Source organism: Adiantum capillus-veneris, chromosome 9 (assembly GCF_014529385.1).
Source record: "Adiantum capillus-veneris isolate H3 chromosome 9, ASM1452938v2, whole genome shotgun sequence".
NCBI classification, from domain to species: Eukaryota; Viridiplantae; Streptophyta; class Polypodiopsida; order Polypodiales; family Pteridaceae; genus Adiantum; species Adiantum capillus-veneris.
The window spans coordinates 47,911,796-47,933,726 of NC_140939.1; positions in this window are offsets into that span (position 1 = coordinate 47,911,796).

Consider the following 21,931-nt stretch of genomic DNA (forward strand, 5'->3'; position numbering starts at 1 on the left):
AGAAAGCTCTTGGACTCAAGCTATGGAAGGTGGCATGGAGACAAAGCCCGCCATGATGAAAGTGATTAAGAGTAAGTTGGTCAATAAGCAGGACACACAGAGAGCTCTCATTGGGGAATGCCTCTAACTGAGGTTACTAATTTATAACTCTTCTTGCTCATAATCTCTTTCTTGATCACTCTCTTGGCCTATAAAAGGAGGCCTTCTCTTTTATAAAAAAAAACTAAAAGCTTTGACATGGTCAAGCTTTGACACACACATAGTCAAGCTCTCACACACACACAATCAAGCTCTAGCACTCACTCTCTCATATGTACATCCTTATGTATACACCTCTTCACACACATAGTTCTACTATGGAATAGTATTGGCTATGGTCCTTCGTTTCGGTTTCTTATGGCCAAGAGGTAAGAGTTACCATGCACACATGAGTTTGTGAGATGTAAATTATTTGCAATTCCTCTCGTAAATGTTTGCATAGTGTCTATGAAGCCTATATTAATGAAGATCTAATAATTTCTTCCTCTCCCTCTCTCTCCTTCTCTCACATCTTCCTTGTGTATGGTGTTTATGAAGCCTATATTAATGAAACTCTATGATCGCTTCCTCTCCCTCTCTCTCCTTCTCTCACATCTTCCTTGTGCTATGTGCCAACCCCCTACCATGTGTCCTAGCCACATTCCAAGCTAAATTGTTCCCCTATTGTGTACCTCCCATGATGAGGCTATTGTGCATAGTCTTGGTGTAGAGGGCACCCAGTTTGTTTTGTGCTTCGACCTCTCATTTGGTGCCCCCACTTAGGAGGGCTTTGCAAAGACCTTTATTCAACCAAGAGTAGAGATGCATGCCATCAATCATGGAGGAGTGGCTACAAGAGTTTCAAATTGGAGGACTAAAGAAGAGGAGACTGTAGAAACACTCAAGGCCTTTATCAAAGTGCTACTGCTAGTTTGTAGTGTCATCGATATCCAAGAGGTAAGCTCCCCATCTCACATTGCTTGTGCTAATTTCAAATCAAGAGCATTAAGAGGGAGGTCTACGAAATGTCATCACTGCAACCAAAGAATTTTGTTAATGAGTGCCAACAGAGGAGATGAAGAATGAAAGGTGAGTTTTTCTTTTGAGAGCCACATTAGCACTCTCACAAACTTTCAAATTTTGTGTAGAACCAAGACTTAGTGTTTTCTCTCCAATGATCAGAGAAGATTTGTCAACTACATCAACCACAAATTCGAAGCCACAAAGCCTAAAGCATTTGTCGGAAGCAAGTGGGCCTACGCTCTCTCTAGGCCTAGATAGTTCAAGTGAAGTATGACCACCCAAGCATCGCCACCGCATGTAAAATGGAAAGCCGATTGAGAGGGACTCTTCTCGCTTAGTCTATTTTGAGCCCAATGTATGGAGGATTTTGTGGGCTTCAACAAGAGGTAGAGGTCTGTGGTGAAGGTGTCACCTTGTCAACACTTAAGGTATGCAACCCTAATGGTCAAAGCCATGCCCTACACCCAACATGGATAATCACAATAGGCCAAAAGTTTTTCCTTTTTGTTTCTTGAAACACATGCGCGTAGACGTGTACATTGATAGGAAGATATTCTACCAGCAAAAGATTGTTTTCCTGTTCGGAGCAGAGATGCTTGATGAAATCCTTAGATCCGTACATCCCATCATCTTGCCCATTGGAAACACCTCCAAAGCACTATGCTAAGGTTTTTCATAGGAGGTGAAAGTTTTAAAGCTCAATGGATGAGTTTTATTTTTACCAAAGTTTATCCTAATTTAGCAAGTCCGAAATTAGCAAGTAGGTTGCAACCCTGGGTCAGCTTTATAAGCCTCCAAGGTTTGTGCAAAGGTCTTTCATCCAAGCTATTTAATAAAAAGATAAGTTTATGGTTTTTAATAAATGAAAGAAAAAAGCTAAATATTAAGGTTAGATCAGCCCATCCTCACTTAGTAAGTTGAGTCTAGTCTTTGTTTACTACGCTTGACTGAGCCACATGTCCAAAGTAGCACACACTTTCCTTGAGTGTAACTTACCAAGTGTGCGTGAGTGTATGTGGTGTCTCCACTTTCCAAAGAGGAGTTCAAATCTAGGAGAGGGAAATTTCTTTCATGAAGGCAAGCTAAGACAAGTGTGTGGCATGCTTAAGTTGACTATGAGGTGTTCCCACCTCGTTGGTCAAGTGTGAAGCATTCTAATTAAGGTCTAGTCGATCATGGGGATTTTTGTCTCTTCTTGCTCCTCTCACACTCTCTCTCAAGCAGTCAAGTTGGCAAATCAAGCTCTCTCTCTCTCTCTCTCTCTCTCTCTCTCTCTCTCTCTCATGGGAGCTCTAGAGACAGACACTATGCTCAAGCTCTTGGCTATGGATGCAAATCCAAGCCAATGAAAGTTTCTTCTTCTCCATCTCCACTATCCTATTATACTAATCTATGAAAGTAGTTCCAATGAGCAAGACTATACAAAGAATACATTCTCTTGCTTGAAAAATAATTCTTTTCACCCTCATCTTTCTCTTTCCCCACAATTCCTTTCTCCCCACTGGGGTGTTTAGGGTTTGGGAAGGAGGATTATACCATAGGATCTTGAAGAACACCATCTTCTTGATTTAAGCAAAGCTCGATAAGAGCACAAACATGTATTGTAACAAAGCTCTCTTTTGGAAGGATTATAATACAAGTCCTTTTGGACGGGGGACTAACTCCAAGCAAATCCAGTCCTCATTGATTGGTCCTCATCAAGTTGTCAATATTAATTGGGTATTCTCTTTGAATTATGTGCATGATCATAGTGTTATTAATGAGTGATTGTGTAAAGAAATCAGGCCAATACAACCTATGATCTCCTTGCTCCTTGCTATCTTTCTCTTCAAGAAAACTCTCTATTTGCATAATTAAATTTTGTTGAATCTAAAAGTAACAATTAGATTTCTTGACATTGGTATCACAGTTGAGGTTTCTCTTTTCTTACCTAAGAAGAAAGGTCCTTGAGTAATCTATGAAAGGTTGGAGTTGGTCATTGCAATAGGATAAGTGGGACAGGATTTATTAACTTGGTATGCATGTTTACATGGTACTGGAAACACCATTAAGGTCTATGGTCTTAATAATGGAGTCTTTGGAGACTTGCCTATGGATTAACCATTATTGACCTATTAATCACTTGATAGTAATTCGGTTCCAACCTCAGACTGATAAACCCACTCCAACACTGTTTGCAATTAATAATATAATAAACCATGGGTGTATTACTCGAGTGCTAATTTTCAAGGGATAAGAGAAGTGGTAGCCAAAGTTTTGGAAGTGGCAAGGAAAGAGTTAGCATACACATATAAGGAAATTCAATCATGTCCCAACATTTAATCAAGAGAATGTAATTAATATTGACAACTTAGATTTGGCTCATGGTATAGTATTTGATGATGGTTGTTGAGTTGTCAACTACCTTGTTGACAAGTTACTTGAAAAAAAAAAAACTCTCTCTCTCCCCCCCCCTCCCCCCCACCCACCCCCCAAATACCTGAATACTCTTGATAAGCTCTCTTCATCACTTTCAAAATCTATCCAATTAAGTTTTATTTTGTAAAATTTTTGCAACAAGAAATGGGAAACCCTATTTTGTAAGTGGAGGTTCAAAGCCAAATTCAAGTCCTTCAAGAGCAAGCTCCCCCAAGTGCCCAAGAAGAGAGATTTCCCTACAAGGCCTCCAAGTGCAACCTCCAAAAGAGGAATCTCTTTATGTAAGGAACACAAGATATTGAAAATACCTCCAAGACAAACTATTGAAAAAGAAAAGGTGCGCTCTGACCTTTCAAGGGAGAGGTATGAAAGTGACACTTTCCACCTACCTTTGAAAGTGATGTTGCTCCAAGACGATGGTGCACACAACAATCACCTACTCCTCCCAAAAAGTAGAGGAAGTAATCAAATACTCCCTCCCATGCTATTCCAAAGAAGGGAGAAAGAAATCCAAGCAAGAGGAATACGTGAAGAAAGTGGTCACTATCTTCTCTTTTCTAATCCTCTTCCTTTTCATCATCATCACCATCTTTTGACGCAGAAGAAAATGACTTGCCTCCCAAGAGAGAGAGAAAAAGGGGTAAACGAAGATTTATGCAGCATGGAAGAGGTCGCGTAAGTTGCAAAAATTCAAAAAGGGAGGAAAAAAATCAACTTTCTGACCTATGATGGAACCTTTGAAGAAATTGATAAAGTATTGGCCTAAAATTATGAAAAGGCTTTCCTAATTGCTTTAAAAGAATTAAATGAACTACCTACATAGTACATATACAAAGTGCATGGTGAAAAGAAACTCTAAAGATAAAAGAAAACACTAGAGGAAAGAAAAATTAAAAAAAAGACACAAATGTTTAAGGTGCACTTGACCATCTCTATAATATTACTCAACCTCTTGCACTTCGGCAAGGCTTCTACCATAAAGTAATATAACCTCGGAGGGGAATAGCTCTGAAGAGTCAAGGTGTGTTGTGAATGGAGTATTCACATGTACACTCTCCAAGAGCATGGAGTCTACATTGGTCATGAATGGTGAATTTACTTCCCCACCCCCTTCATTGACATCGCTAGCTCCATGTTCGGAGCGAGTGGCTCTACTAAAAGTCTCTTTCAAGCGGCTAAACACGCTCGGCCTGGACCGTGGGCTCATGGCATGCATGTCTTATCTTGAACGATCGGTATTGGGCATCGGGTAACCTCCATGATGTCATAGTCAGAGGAAGTGTCACTAGATGCAATATGTGGGTCCTGAGTGGTAGTACCTTGGGTTCCCGCTGAGAACCTAGAGCCTAATGTGGAGGAATAATGGGTGCCCGTGTAAACGGAGACACTCTCTATATGATCGTCCTCTAGAACAGGACCAGGGCGTAGGTACATGTGACCTCAACACCCTAAAAGTGTTGGGTGAGTGCCCGTGAAGACCGTTCACCTAGTTTTTTGGGTGTTTTGCAATCCAAATTTACTCACAAATTTTTTTTCCCTCTTTTTTAACCAAGCCACGGAATATGGCATGTGATAGCTCAAAACACATGTGTAAAGAGTAGGTAGAGGTAGATTGTGAGAGTAAATAACCACTTTCAGAGCTGGTAGTTGAGCAGTTAAATCTAGTATGTGTTGTGAACAGGTTGAAGGTTTAGCATGTCATACTCTTGGGGCTAAGGAGTTGGATATTGGGTGAGATTTTGAGCAAGTTATAGAGCTTTTGGATATAGGTTCGCAAAGAGAGCATGTATGCCTGGATATGCAGGGTGAAAGCATGGTTTGGTGGTACAAAAAAAGACCTATTTTGCTTCTACCTGGTTGGTACTTCTACATATGTCCACACTTTCCACACTTTGGAGGGAAACTTTTTTTTCATCTATGTTAAAGAATGTTAGGAGAGAAATTTGTATGATTTAAACTTTCCGTGAAAGAAAACGTGGGTGGGACAATAAGTAATGCGAGTGGTGTTTTGAAACCATGCCAAAAGTCCCATCACAAACTGCGTTTGTGAGTGGCGTAGTTGCTCAACACATTTTCCAGGTTCTGCCTTGCTCTCTTACTACATCGCCTTCTGCAAACCACTACAATTGTAGGTAACAAGCTCCCCGACTACTCACAATCAGGAAGATGAGGACGCCAGCGAGGAAATCAACAGCCAAAGCGTCACCAGACAATGGGAAAAAGAAGAAGAGGACAATGGATGCAAAATCCCCTCGGAACATCGACACCCCAAATACGAGGGCTAGCAAGGGGGCCTCCTTTGTGGAGAGGGAGACACCTGCTGTGTCCATGGAGACTTCATTTAAGCTTGGGCCTCTTTTTGCCTATGATGAAACTCCACGGTCATCTACAACATCTAAAGGTAAGTGCTATGAGAGCTGTGCGTTTTTTGGTGATTTATCATTTTATTTTCCATGCATGCAAGCTTATGCATGTCTTTTATCTGATGAGGTCTGCATTTTCTTTTTTTGCATGCAGCAAGTACATGTGCATATTTGGGATCTTCTTAGGAATTTAGGGTTTAGGAAAGTTAAAAAGTTACATGTATAAGCTGCTCTTTAGATTGCTAACTTGCATGCATGCAAGTGCAAAAATCAGTATATGTTGTGCATGAGCATAGCACAAAGTTGAAGCTCAGTAGGGATGTCAGCATAACCAAATTTGGTACTAACCAGTACCAAATTTGATACTAACCACTACCAAATTTGGCTTTGTACACAACTGAATTTTGCAATTGTCACCTAAATGAGATACATTCATTTCATTCCATGTGTTTTGTTTTGCACAACTGAAATGAGGCATATAATGAGGGCATGTCTTTACTTGCGTGTTGTTTCCACATCGCAGGAAAAAATAAGATGAAGGAGTACCCTATCTCGACAAAGTTCTGCTATACAACACAAGAGCTTCATGATGAGTATGGATTGAGCATGGAGGGGGTGTTGCCAAAGGATCTTACGGAAGATGACATCCCCGATGACCAGTGGCTCACTGTATTCAGGCATTCTAGCCAGAAGAAGACAAAGATTTACTTAAATCACGTGCAGCCACGGCTTCAGGATGAATGCAGGTTCCTGTTCTATAAGGTGTACCAAGCCCCACCATCATGTGGGGAGATCACTACAAAATTTGCCCGTTGTTTTGCATATGAGAAGTGTCATGCAGCCACAAAGGACCCTGCGGGCCACAGGGTTGCATGGGCCAGGTTTGGTGAGAGTGTACTCAACATGTGTTCCTCCCGACCAGGAGGCTTGGAAAAGAAGGTTGAGAATTGGCGAAAGGCAAACGGTGCGTCCCAAGGAGGCCACCTGTCAAATACCAAGAAGCCTCGACTTACGCCAGTTGGTAGTATGCCCCCTACACAGAAAGTCCCCCCACAACGTCATGAGGAGAAGACACCTGATTATATTGCGGACCTTGAAGCTATGGTTGGGAGAGTCCCTCGGACATGTGTCGGGGTACCGATAGGCTGAAAGAGCTAACAATGTCTCTGAAGCAGAAGAAGGAAACACTCTTGAGGGCAGCGGGTTCGAATAAACTTGTCAAGCAGATTATGGACGACATCAAGAAATATGAGACCCAACTGGAAACACTGAGTGAGGCCAACACTGGCTATGACGCAGAAATCAATGTGATAGAAGCTGATTTGGCTGCCAGTCGAAGGATGCTACGTCGATACGGAATCAGTGAAGATACATCATTGCTCGACAAGGAGATTCTAGAGCAACAGGTGCTGGTAGTTTTGGGAGTTTTTGGTAGAACTGTGCTTGGTTTGGTGGGATTGGTAGTGTTAGGTACCTTTGGTAGAACTGTTTATGCTTGGTTTGGTGGGATTGGTAGTGTTAGGTACCTTTGATAGAACTGTTTATGCTTGGTTTGGTGGGATTGGTAGTATTAGGTACTCATGGTAGAACTGTTTTTATTCTAGGTAGTTTATGGTTTCCTTCTGTCTTATGGTTTGGTATTTCAGGTACTATGAAGAAGTTTTGGTACTTTAAGGTACTTTTTGAAAGTGCTGCAAAAGGTGTTATGGTAGTTTTATTCTGATAGCTTTGGTAGTTTTGGTACTTTTAGGTACTATTTGAAAGTGCTGCAAAAGTGTAATTGGTAGTTTGATTTTGGTAATTTTGGTAGTTTTTGAAAGTGCTGCAAAAAGTGTTTCTTTGGTAGTCTTGGTAGTTTTGGTTGTTTTGGTACTATTTGAAAGTTTGATTTTGGGAGTTTTAGTACTTTTGGTACTTTTAGGTACTATTTGAAAGTGCTGCAAAAAGTGGCTTCTGTAGTTTGATTTGGTAGTTTTGGTACTTTTAGGTACTATTTGAAAGTGCTGCAAAAAGTGGGTTTGGTAGTTTGATTTTGGTAGTTTTGGTAGTTTTGGTACTTTTAGGTACTATTTGAAAGTGCTGCAAAAAGCTTGTTCGGTAGTTTGATTTTGGTAGTTTTGGTAGTTTTGGGTACTTTTAGGTACTATTTGAAAGTGATGCAAAAAGCTTGTTTGGTAGTTTGATTTTGGTAGTTTTGGTACTTTTAGGTACTATTTGAAAGTGCTTCAAAAAGTGGCTTTTGGTAGTTTGATTTTGGTAGTTTTGGTACTTTTAGGTACTATTTGAAAGTGTTGCAAAAAGTGGCTTTTGGTAGTTTTGATAAGGTTTGGGTAGTTTAGTTCTGCATTGAGGGTATTTATATGTTTTTGGTACTATATGATTCCCAAGTTTGGTAGTTTTTGGTAGTTTTGGTGGTTTTGGTAGTTTGGGTTCTGTTTCGTAGTATAGTACTTGGAAGTACCAGTCTCAGTATGACTTCTTGGTAGTTTTTGAAACTAATTGGGACCACTGGTTGTCAACAAGCTGAGTATGACACTCTGGAGAAAAAATGGAAGGAAGGTCAAAAGCATACCCTATTTGTGAAGGAGATGTTGTCTGATATCAGGCTTGGGAAGAGGTTCCTACTATATCCTAGGCCCCAGGTTAATGATTCGGTAAATGTGATCCCGGTGTTTGGTATGTGTGTTGCATGCGGTGAGCCCTTGGAGTGCGCACATGTAGTCGGAACCTTCATGCTAGAGTGCCGACACCAGTATCATCCCTTGTGCTTCAGTGCTCTGTTACAAAGCAGGGATCAGTGTGTCAAGCCGGGTTGTAATATGGTAATCTCTGATTTGGCAAAGTCCTGGGCCAGCGGGCTTCAAGTTGTCAAGAGTAAGTATGTGTGCATTTTTGAATACATATGCGCACTTGCAACTCAATGAGGTTTTCATACAAGTTAGTATGTGCTATCTTTCTTTGAGTTTGCAGAGGAGCAGGATGCTGCAGTTGCTGACCAGCACGCCACAAAGTCGGTTGCAAGTCGAATATGGGACGTGGATGAGGTGACAAGGGAGATATCAGATGTTCTCCACTATCTGAAGCAAGGTAATTCTGTAGGGAAAGACAATGTGACTGGGCAAAGATGTGAGGCAACAGGTGACAACGAAAGTAAAAGTGAGGAGGAGGCCAGAGATGATAAAAAGACAAGTGATAGCGAAAGTAAAAGTGAGGAGAAGGCCATAGATGGTAAAAAGACTAAGGACAAGGAGGAAGGTAAAGTCCCTGTTGTTGTGGAGCTGGATGTGGAGGAAAGCCATAATGCTGCCAACACAAAGCTCGATGAAGCAACGGCCAAGAAGGGAGAGGAAGAACCCACAAAGGGGGGTGTTGGGGAGGGGGTGGAAACCACAAAGGGGAGTGAAGGGGAGGTCAAAGAGGGGTCGGAAGGCAACAAAGATCGGAGGGAGACCGAGGATGAGCAGGAAGAAGTACTTGCGAACGATACTGTTGTGGACAGCATCGACGGGGGCGTTGACTCTACTGCTACCGATGCTGTTTCGAACCGGAGAGGTGATTCCCCTGATTCCGTGACCCTGCAGGAACTTTTTTGTTTGCAGAGAAAGAAGCACAATCGCGCCCGTGATCAATTATCCTGTGCATGCAAACTGTATCCAGTGAGAATCTATTATATTCCGCACTTTGTGCTTTTTAGTGACTGAGTCAACTTGATTTTTTGGCCCTGAGCTTTATCTGTTCTCTCTATCTAGTTCTGTGTTTGTATGTTACCTTTCGTTACATTACTGTTTCAGTTGTCCTCACTATATGTGCATTACAGTACCAAATTTGGTACTTTTTGGTACTGTTCAACTTGGATGCACGTTTGTCCACTATTACAATACCAATTTGGTACTTCTTGAACTTGCGATTTTGGATAGTCCTTATCACTTGTGCAATACAGTACCAAATTTGGTAGTTTTTGGACCAGTTTTCTGTTTTAGATATGATGTTTGCACTGTGTATTTGTCCCCACTCATTATGTTTGTTGGTGCTGTAGTAAGTTGGTGGCTAGACGAGACACCGGCAAGCACATTGTTGCAGCCTGATGTGGTTGCTAGACGCGGGCGGATGATTGTGCTTAATCTTAATGGTGTGCTACTAACCAGCGCAGCGAAATCCCTGAGGAACTTGAGTGCCTGCCAAAGGAGCACACGCCACGGGTAGTCTATCTCCAAAAGAATGTAATTTGTCTTGTAAGGCCGGATGCGGAGCAGTTCATCCTACGACTTAAACAGAAAGCCAGCCTAGTGTTGTGGTCCTGCTGTAGAAGGGAAAAACTGTTACACATGGTGAACGCGTGCTTCCCCAACCATAGAAGGCAAAAATATTTTGCAGGTAAAGCATGCCCGCTTTGAATGTTGCAGGACATAAGTTACGCATACCTCTAACCTCGTTTTTTGGCATTAGCAGATATTCTCTCCCAAGAGGACTGTGAAATATGGCAGTCCCGTATGTCGGAGGTGCCGGTTGTGCCCAAACACATGGGCGATAAGCCCGTTTTCCTGAAGAAGCTACGAACGCTGTGGGCAAGGCACCCAAAGTACGATGCCAGCAACACTATTCTTGTAGATGATTGTAGATACAAGTCTCATAAAAATGACTATGAAAACTCTATGGCAATCCGATCATACGATCCCATGGTAGTAGGAACCGATTACCCATTTTACTTGTTGTTGCTGGATTTTGTTTTGCCTTGGTTGCTCGGGTGGATAAGGGATCGGTACCCAACAGCGTACACTCGCAAAAACCCAGTCTTTGACATTGAAGACAATATTTCTGGGTACATTACTAATTACTTTATACAGATGGAGGGGTACTCCTATAAATTTGATCCCCCGAGGTAGCAGATTGCCATAATCATGTAAATAGTGGAATTTTGAAACCCGATACTATACATAATGGAAAACCACTTCTCTTGTTCAAGCTGTCTTGGTATCTTGATCTCTACTGTTGAAACCTTTGACTAATTCTATTGAAACCTCTTGGAGCTAACCAGGTTGCCCAATATTTTAATTTTTGAGACAGATAGCATCTATATTTGGCATACCTTTCATGTTATCAGCGTAGTTCTAGACATTGCTCAAGCTGGTCGTATCAAATACGAATAGACAAACTGAAAAATACCAAGAAATAAAGTAAACCATAAGTGATACAGCAAGTTCAAGGAGTACCAAATTGTACCAAATTTGGTACTGTAATAGTGGACAGGAGTGCACCCAAGTTCAACACAGTACCAAAAAGTACCAAATTTGGTACTGTAATAGTAGACCGACGTGCACCCAAGTTCAACAGTACCAGAAAGTAGAGATATAGTGAGGACAACTGAAACAGTAATGTAATGAAAGGTAACATACCAACACAAAACCAGATAGATCAATAAAGTAAACCATAAGTGATACAGCAAGTTCAAGCAGTTCCAATTTGGTACTGTAATAGTGGACAGACGTGCACCCAAGTTCAACAGTACCAAATTTGGTACTGTAATAGTGGACAGAGAAGCACCCAAGTTCAACAGTACTAAAATATACCAAATGCACATATAGTGAGGACAACTGAAACAGTAATGTAATGAAAGGTAATATACCAACACAGAACTAGATAGAGAGAACAGATAAAGCTCAGGGCCAAAAAATCAAGTTGACTCAATCACTAAAAAGCACATAGTGCGGAATACACTTGGTACTGTTGACTACCAGATTTGGTACTATTGACTACCGGATTCAGTTGTTCAATCAAGGCTTCTCATTGCCCTCAAGTAACATGGACGCACCTTCGTCGCTCTCATCATCATGATATGGCATGCTATTGTATATCCTCTCATATACTTCAGTAGACAACTTGTATTGTAAAATTTGACCTAGGGATCCCGCAATAGGCTCCATCGGGAAACGTATGGCCCTAACAAGATGTGAGTAGATCATTACTGGAGATGTGTGATCCAATAGCCGGTATGTATCAGCTTTTCCTTCAACTTGGCCATAAAAAAAGCCTTCAACAACCTTCCCTCCTCTAACAATTTTGTTATGCCACTTATCCTTTTGTGCTTTCACCGTTTGGTACAACACTTCTGTGCATTTGATAATGTAGAAGTCTTCGTTTGCCTCAGCTGCTTTTACTGCAAAATTATCCCCTATGGACAGCATGCCACTTAACATTTCAGGGCATCCTTCATATAGTGGCAGGTTGGACACTTGGCTCATCGGAATCGATGTTGAATCTCCACCCTCCTCCTCGTCATCTGATTCGTCATCCCTAATTGTATCCCCGGACTCTGGCAATGGTTTGATGAAAACATATTTCCATTCTTCAATGTGCATTCTGTTCTTGCATCTTCTCCACAACCCACGCATACACGGATCACAAAAGCATGAAAGTGATCGAAAGCGTATGGCGGTGCAGTTGTCCTGTGAATAGCCATCAGCACAATGAAATGAGTGGGAGCTACCAATGCGCTCACATTCCCATTGCAGATTGCACTGCACTTCATTCGCGCCAATAAGCCAAAAGACTCTTTGCGTATTACACCTCTGAGACTGTTCTCTTGGCTGAAAAGTTTCTTTCAAAAAGTTGACAACATCGGCTGCACACTTCATACGCCAGCCATCTGGTTTCAATTCCTCATGCGTCAAAGTTCTCTTGATGACTGCCCGTGCCCCATCATGTTCACCTTTTCCATGGCCGGATGCAGAGAAGTTATGCATCATGTGCAAGCCTATCATTTGATAGTACCTGGCCACAAAATAGTAAGGTCTACGAGCCTTGAATTGTGAAGCAGCACCATCTGACCAGACCCAATGTTGTTGTAGAGAATGTCCTCGTTCTTTCAGCCACTTGTCATGCAGCAAGAAACAATGTTGTACAAACAATGTGTCATGCTACTTGTCATCCGATATGTAGAAGTGTAGCGTCTTCTGTGTACCACCTGCTGCATTTCTTAAATAAGTGATGTGCACAAGTATTGTGACTTGGGTAGACCACCAATGCATTGACTGAATTTCATTCTGAACTTTAAAGGAATAATTCTCCGCAAAGTCAATAACACATACTACAACGTTGCTAGGAAAATTCTGCAAACAGTCCTTGAATGGTTGGGCTTGCCAGCGGAAGACAAAGTTGTGCCTGATAAAGCCTATCAAATGGGCTGAAAATAGGCTAAAGAAAAGTCCCACTTTTCATCCGTTGCATAATCAAGTCCTTTCTCTTATTCTCACTCCCACCTTCGTGAACCTGTCCTGCTCCAACCTCCATGAAAACCTTCACAGACACCTCCTTGCTATCCTCTGCTATCTCAGCGGGACAAAATGTCAACCTCCGTACTCCACATTGTGAGCAGTCCCCCATCAAGCATTTCTTTGCATGGTATTCACAATTTAGAGGCTTTGGGCACATGATGGATTCCCACATAACGGTGATGTGCTGACACACTACTTGGTTTGCAAAACACGTTCCTCTCTCATCACCTCCGCAACAAACGGAGCAAGGGCAAAGGTGACCTTTCCCGTGGTGCCCGAACTTGTTCTACCGCATTTGATTAAGGGCCTCTTTGAAATAGAGTACATGAACCAGACAGCAACAAGTATTTCTGTCCTTCAACTTCCGTACAAAGTATGGCTTCAATGCCTCGAAGCATCTAAGAGACACTACCACTGTTGGGTGAGCCTTCTTGAATCTTTGGTACAACTCAACCTATGGCACAAAAACAAAACGATTCAGAAAAAAACCAACATCATGGTACTGGTAAAATTTCACTACTGCAGTAGTGCCAAAACTGTCTTTTGACAGTTCCAAATATGGTACTATAATAGTGGACAGACGTGCACCCAAGTTCAACAGTACCCAAAAGTACCAAATTTGGTACTGTAATAGTGGACAGACGTGCACCCAAGTTCAATAGTACCAAAAAGTTCCAAATATGGTACCGTAGATTTGGTACTGTCGGTAGGCTTTGGTACTCTATAGATATTATTTGGTACTCTACATATAGGATTTGGTACTATCAGAAGTGTGGGGTACCCTGTAAATATACTTTGGTCCTATAGTGGTAGGCTTTGGTACTCTACAGATAGTATCTGGTACTCTGCAGAGAGTATTTGGTACTCTACAAATAGTCTTTGGTGGTATCCGATGAGTTTGGTACTCTACATATAGGATTTGGTACTATCAGAAGTGTGGGGTACCCTGTAAATAGACTTTAGTCCTATAGTGGTAGGCTTTGTTACTCTACAGATAGGTTCTGGTACTCTTCAGAGCGGATTTGGTACTCTACAGATAGTCTTTGGTGGTATCCGATGAGTTTGGTACTCTATAAATAGACTTTGGTTCTCTATACATAGGCATTGGTACTGGATAAATAGGTTTTGGTACTCTGTCGAGAGGATTTGAAACTCTATGGATAGGCTTTGGCACTCGATTTCTAGGATTTTGTACTCGATATACCGGATTTGGTACTCTACAGATCTGAGTTGGTACTCCATAGATAGGCTTTGGTACTCAATATACTGGATTTGGTACCCTACATATGTGCTTTGGTACTTTATAGATAGCCTTTGGTACTCGATAGACAATATTTGGTACTCTACATATAGGCTTTGGTACTATCAGAAGTGTGGGGTACCCTGTAAATAGACTTTGTTCCTATAGTGATAGGCTTTGGTACTCTACAGATAGGATTTGGTACTCTACAGAGAATATTTGGTACTCTATAGATAGTCTTTGGTGGTATCCGATGATTTTGGTACTCTGTAAATAGTTTTTGGTTCTCTATACATAGGCATTGGTACTGGATAAATAGGTATTGGTACTCTATCGAGAGGGTTTGAAACTCTATGGATAGGATTTAGCACTCAATAGCTAGGATTTTGTACTCGATATACCGGATTTGGTACTCTACAGATCTGCTTTGGTACTCCATACATATGCTTTGGTACTCCATACATATGCTTTGGTACTAGATACACCGGATTTGGTACTCTACATATGTGCTTTGGTACTCCATAGATAGCCTTTGGTACTCGATAGACATGATTTGGTGCTCTACATATAGGCTTTCGTACTATCAGAAGTGTGGGGTACCCTGTAAATAGATCATGGTCCTATAGTGATAGGATTTGGTACTCGATCTACAGAGAGGCTTTGGTGGTATTCGTTGAGTTTGGTACTCTATAAATAGACTTTTGGTTCTCTATACATAGGCATTGGTACTGGATAATTAGGTTTTGGTACTCTATAGAGAGGGTTTTAAACTCTATGGATAGGCTTTGGCAGTCGATAGCTAGGATTTGGTACTTTATAGATATTCTTTGGTACTGTAAACACCCTCTGCCGTACAGTAGACTACCAAATTTGGTACTGTCTGGACCAAATAAGCCTTAAGTAGCACCAAACAAGACGAACAATTACTAGAAGTTGTTGGTACCTGAGATTCGTCGAGTAGATGTATAGGATGTTTGACGACACTTTTCCTTCCAATTCTCATCTTGCATATGTCTTTCTTGTTGGGTGAAACTCTGCTATCTGATGTCCAAAAGGCATATACCAAATCTCTTCTTTCATTGGTAATAACAGTTCCTCGTGGAAATTGTCTCTCAGAAGCACTCAATGGCAACACTTCATCTTCATCTTTATTCTCTAGCCGTGAGCTTGCTGCAGCTATATTCCTTCGATGGACCCCCAAGATACTAGCCATTCTAGATTGGTTTATTGATTGTGAGTTTGTACTATTGTTCAGAATCATTGCCAAAGAGCTTCTCTTTACAAAAAGTTCACTTGCTGAATGAGGGACCTTGATTTGAGTCAAAGTGTTGCGCACACCCGATACAACATTGTCTTCGACTTTGCTGAGATTTGATGGTTGCAGCAAGGAAAATGTTTGGTGGTCCAGGAGTTGCCGAAATATTTCCTTCTGCTCATTCTTTGCAATCCCTATTGTTTGCTTGCGCCAACATCAAGCTACCACTGCACAAATTTTCTTTCTTGACCTGGCTTCCCGTAATCCAAGAGCAGACGTAGGATGTCTTTCCTTCTTCTCTGTGTGCGTTTCTTTGCAGCCCAATAATCACGAAGAAAATCCTGATTACCGGCTGGAATACTAGTGCTAATGGAATTTATGTGCATCTGCTAAACATTTCTGGGGCCACCTTGTACCTCGTCAAAAGAGAGGAACTGTGCGCCACCTTCCATCTCGTCGATAGAGAGGAGCTGTGCATCACCTTCTACCTCGTTGAAAGAGAGGTCCTGAGCATCACCTTCTATGTCATCGAAAGAAAGGTCTCGAGAATCACCAAGACAGTAATCTCCTGTGCTACTATCCATTTGCACAGAGAGAGAGAGAGAGAGAGCTCGAACACAGCAGCTCGGTGGCTATGGAGGCAGCAAGGAAGGCGAGAAGGTTCAAAACTAAGAGAGACACACAGGGAGAGGGACGTGCGAGGGAGGGAGGGAGAGAGAGAGAGAGAGGTGCTAGAGTGAAAGCTCCCAACCGTAACCCCACCCCCCAGCCCCGCCGTCACCCCCACCTCTTCTTAGGATTGCATGCTTCTAAAGTTTAAAAAAATGTCCACTTGAAAAAGAAGTTTATTTGCCCTCCCCAATTCCAAAAAAATGCCCATGGTTTTTACACACAAGAATCACCAAGCATATGTTGTGTCAAGGACACTAATTTTTGTACCACCAAACCATGCTTTGACCCTGCAACAAGTGGAGGCAAACGACAAGTTATTGCAACTTTATGCTATGTTGTTTATGGACATGTTATTGAAGGTTGCTTTGGAAGATGCTATAGACCGATTACAGTGCGTACATGATATGGACTATGCGGTGAAGTTCTCTTTAGCAGGTGGTTGGGATATTGTGTGCAGTGCAGATGCTTCAAGTGGTTATGTACATGCTCACAATGTGTACAAAATATTATGGATACAGGGTGACAAAGGATTGTGTTATGAAAGGCTGATGGGGGGCCTATATTTGCGTTTACAAGTGCAAACAAAGGATTGGATACGCATGCTTTACAGGTGGATGGTTATGGCCAGTGCCCTATATTTGATCCAGGTGGAGGTCACATCATGCTTGGGGGAGCTCAAGGTTTTCCATTTCACCCCAAGGGATGGTGCAATTGATGATTTTTCCTCTCTCTAACACCTATTTAGGAAAATAGGGAAAAATTCACACATTTGGGATGATTCTTTTTGTCTCATGGACTTGAGGTAAGGTTGTATTGTACTAGGTTCTTGCACATTTGAAAACTGAGATACAATGTTTAGTGGATGCTTATGAGTCTGCAAGATCCAATATGGTCCATTTTCAACAACCATACTATACACTAGAGTGTTTTTGCACATGTTAGTTTACAAATACACACACACACATGCTCATGCACCGAAAATTTTCTTCCCACACATGCTTCATTTGATAAAACAATTAAAATGTAAGTTGCAAGAAAAACTTGGGTGACTAATGTTGAAAAAAACACCATTCATATTGAATAAGATTTCTTGAAGATTACAAAGGTGGGATGCCATTATCAATGTTGATAATGACCATAGCTATGGGTGGACTAATTGGACCCACTGCTAGAAGATTACAAAGTTGAAAGGCGAATGCTAAGCGATCATTCCTCTTCATTTGCAATGACATTTGATGGTGCCTCATGTTCATCAAGTTTCAACTGAATCCCTTTGGCCTTGAGGATTATTGCCTTTGGAATCTTGATTTTTTCAGGAATTCGTCCACCCTTGGGCTTCCATGCCCAAATGATGCAACTAGTGTCTTCCCAACGTTGAGGATCATTGATGTTCTCTCTCCAATAATTTTTCCAACAATCCTTGTAAACCTCCACATCACTTGCATTCTTCTTCTTTGAAATTGGTGCCCAGTATTGTATCTTCACTTGAATATAGGTTGCCGAGTCATTGTTCTAATCAATATCTGTTGCTGCCACTCCTAACCGAATTGGGTAATTTTCATCACAAGGTTGCACAAGTACAAAGTCTCCCTTTGCCACATCAAGAGTTGGGTTGAACTCCTCAGCAGGTTTGTTGCGCATTGGACCACAATAGTGGCCCTCTATTATGTCAAGTGCTTCATCTAGACCAGCTTCCAATGGAACTTCAAGAGGATGATCTTGTGCACACATGCTCCTTGGCCAAAAGTCATCAAATAAAGTGTTTTCACTTTGTCCAGGGTTTTGCATAGCTTGCATGATATTCTCCCAGTACATAAGAACTAGGTTGATCCACCTAGCATACTCACTTTCATCTCCTTTCTCTTGCAAGTGATCTTTCCACCAACTAACATACTTCTTTATTCCTTCCATAACTTTCTCACTATCGTTAACATACTCAAAGGGTGGTAATACTTTTGGAACACCTTCAGGAAGCTTGGCTCCTCCTTGGTTATTTCTCTTCCATAACTCTATACCATTTTCGGGTAACCAATCCACATTTTTAGGGTGCACTTTGTATTGCATCAAAGGTATTCCATCACTCATATAGAACCTAAATTGCAATGGCTTTGAATGACCCACTAAGCTATCTGCTCCATCATGTAAGAACCCCTTTACAAATCCTTTAAAGTCTGCCACCTTTTGTAGGAGAAAAGGTGTTGGATGCATGCTAACACACTCACTGAAGATATTCATCAAATGTGGAAATGTAAAAATGGCTTGTTTTCTAAGCTTCTCAAAAAAGCGACTGAACAATGCATCAATGTCTTCATGAGTGTGACCAACCATAAGAAATCCAAGTTGTACAGTGTCAAAGACTCCTCGTGCAACCAACAATGATAGGTATGCAAACACATATCGATTCTTATTTTCTGAACCACAATTGTCAAGTTGCAACAACAATGTTCTTGGCAACCTCTTGAACCCAAATACATTGCCATCCTCGTGTACATGTGCATTAGTACCAAAGATTGATTGCATCCTTGGACAATCATTTCCCTGTCTAGAAGCAAAATTCTCAGTTTCCACATTCACATTTGTGATTAGATCAGTCTCTGCCTCTTCATTCTGAGCACTCTGTTCCTTGCAGTACTGGTTTTTCTCCTTAAGCACTTTCATATGGTGATAGAGAGAAGCTGTAGACAAAACACAATCAAAAAGATTTGTTCGTGGTTCTACACTTGAGTTTTCTGAGCTCAAGTCACCAAACATATGTTTATCTCTTCTTTCTAAGTTTCTTAGACATTTTGAGAGAGATGCAATTGTGAAGTTGGGATCACTCGGCCATAATCCCAATGCAAAGTGACCATAAGCTGTTTGTCCATGTCCATGAGTAAGCATTCCTGTCAAGGATACTGGAATCCTCTCAACTCCATTGAGAGATTTTGGAACTGGTTTAATTTGTGGTATAGCAGTCTTACTCTGGTCCATCTTGTCATGTATAATGCACAAGAACTTGGTTGGATTCATTTTTGAAGAGCTCCTCCAAGCATAGTATAGATTTCTATAGCTCATTTGTTGCAACATTTGTGATCTCCTCTGTGCCATGTATCTAGCACGCTCCACTTGATTTTTGGTAGACTCCAGCTTGACCTTTATGGATGTGCAAATGTCACATTTAGAGAATGTGCTTGATTTTGATAAAGTGATTGTCTTGAAGACTGCGTTCCACAACCTTGAGAATGTTGGTTGTGACAACGTTTTGTATTCCATTGTGACAAGTGTGTCGTTTACTTCCCGCAAAATCTCCACTTGTTTGTACATCATTGGTAGAACACGTTGAGTTTCCCGAGTGCCATGCATGGTTGTCCTTGACTTATGTGGCATTTGATCTGCATTATTATCTATGAAGCCTTGTATGAGTGCTTTTTCCATCTCAACATGTGTCAAGCTCTTCCTTATTATTCCAGTGTTTCCATGATTTCCATTGCATGCTCCATCCAAGAATTTTTTACGCAGCCTGTAAAATGTTGACTTTCCTATTCCATGCATTACATACCATGCTTTACTACATAACTTCTTTCCATCAAAAGTAAACTCAAAGCATTCCTCTTCTTGATCTTTTCTATGAGCCATGCTCATACAATCCAATACAAATGTGCATCGACTAGTGTAGCTTTGTCCCCAAAAGTCTGCCCTCGCTTGCATGATTTTGGATCTGTTTCCAATCTGGCAGCATCGCATCTCACAACAATCAATTGTTGCAACTTTGTGAATGTTTGCAGCATCACATTGTTTGTTGAAAGCATGAGCATTACCTTTTTTTTCTAGGCCTAAATTTATGTACATAACTCCTTTTCTTACCTGTCCCATCTCTTATATCATAGTCACCGGCAATGGCATCCTGCTCTCTATCATTTTGAGTATGAAGAAGAAGACCTAGTTCTATACTGGTGGTACCTTCTTCAAAACTAGTTTCAGTGTTGTTATGTATGCCATCATCCTCATAGTCATCACTGGAAGCATATAAGCTGTCAAGGGAATCTCCCATTTCTTCCATGAGGAAATATTGAATACCCTCAATGGTAGAAGAGGATCCAGTGTCTTTGATCAAGGGCTCACCATTCTCAAATGTGAGCTGCCTAATAGGCCAACTTCCTAAATTCAAACTTTAAATATCACTTTGATGTGGATGCATCGACCCTTCCACAATGACACCCAAGCTACTCTCACCTAGTTCAGTACAGTTTATAGCCTCATATGGGTGGACCAGCAATACCACTCCATTACCAAGTTTTGTAGATCTATTATTGTCAGCCCAAAGGATGACTCTTTTCTCTTTCCAACTCGCTCTATCTATCAAGCCATCTTCTTGACCAACAAGAAAATCCTCATCTATTGTGTGAGATTTTCCTCTGTCCATAACAATATTATGCAATGGCCATTTGATGATGCTTCCAACTGCTTGAGACATGGTTCTTGCATCCATTGTGACGAATGGAATTAAGAAGGTGTCATCAAAACTTTCTAGTACATGTATCGCCACACATGTTGTGCCAATCAATTCAAAACCACAACGTTGAGATGCATCAGTGGAATGAATAACCCCACGAGCTTTCCTTGTGGAACCATCAACAAGAAACACTGAATCACCTTGTTTTGGACCTTGCAATTTTTGACAAAATCAAGAGATATCAGTAAAATTGTATGTCTGAACATATAACTCAAAATTTAATGCATTCCCAAGATACACTCATAATTTTGGCAAAATCTTGCATCCCATTCAATTAAGAAAATCTACACTGAGTCAATCCATGGAGGATGCTAGGAGGCTCGAGCTCAAGTTTGAGCCTGTATGTACATCCAAGTGCTAGAAATATAAAGCTGACAAGAGTTGCAAGATAGGGACTATGTTACATTGCAGAGGCACCCATGGAATTTGATAGGAGGATGGAGCCGTTATGCAGATCCAAGTGCTAGAAATATATAGCTCACAAGAGTTACAAGATGGATCTCGAGTTATACTGAATCAACCCATTGGGGATGGTAGGAGGCTCGAGCTCAAGTTTGAGCCTAAATGTACCTATTGTAGGTCTAAGTGCTAGAAATCTTTAGCTTAAAATAGTTTCAAGCTGGATCTCAAGCTATAAGTCAACCCACGCACGACGGTAGGAGGCTCAAGCTCAAGTTTGATCCTAGATGTACATCTAAGTGCTATAAATACCTAGATAAAAAGAGTTTCACAAAGCCAAAGTTTCATAGAGCCAAGCATGGAATTTTGTAGGTGGCTCGATCTCAAGTTTGAGCCTAAATGTACATCCAAGTGTTAGAAATCTATACTTGTCACACGGGTTGCAAGATGTAGCCCAAGTTACATGGAGGCACCCATGGAATTTGGTAGAAGGCTCAAACTCAAGTTTGAGCATAGATGCACATTCAAGTGTTAGAAATCTACGAGCAACAACAGGTGTGAGGAAAAACCCAAGCTATGTTGAAGTAGCCTTGAATTTGGAAGGAGACTCAAATTGAAGTTCAAGCTGTATTATAGATTTAAAGAGTTGTAATGTGGAGCCAAGGTAATGATGAGCTTTACATCAAACCCAAGTTTCCTTGAATGACCTATCAAAAGAGTCGGAGCTTACAAGAAGGTGAGGCTTCAAAGTAGTTGCATAAGTGGCAAACTTAAGTTCGA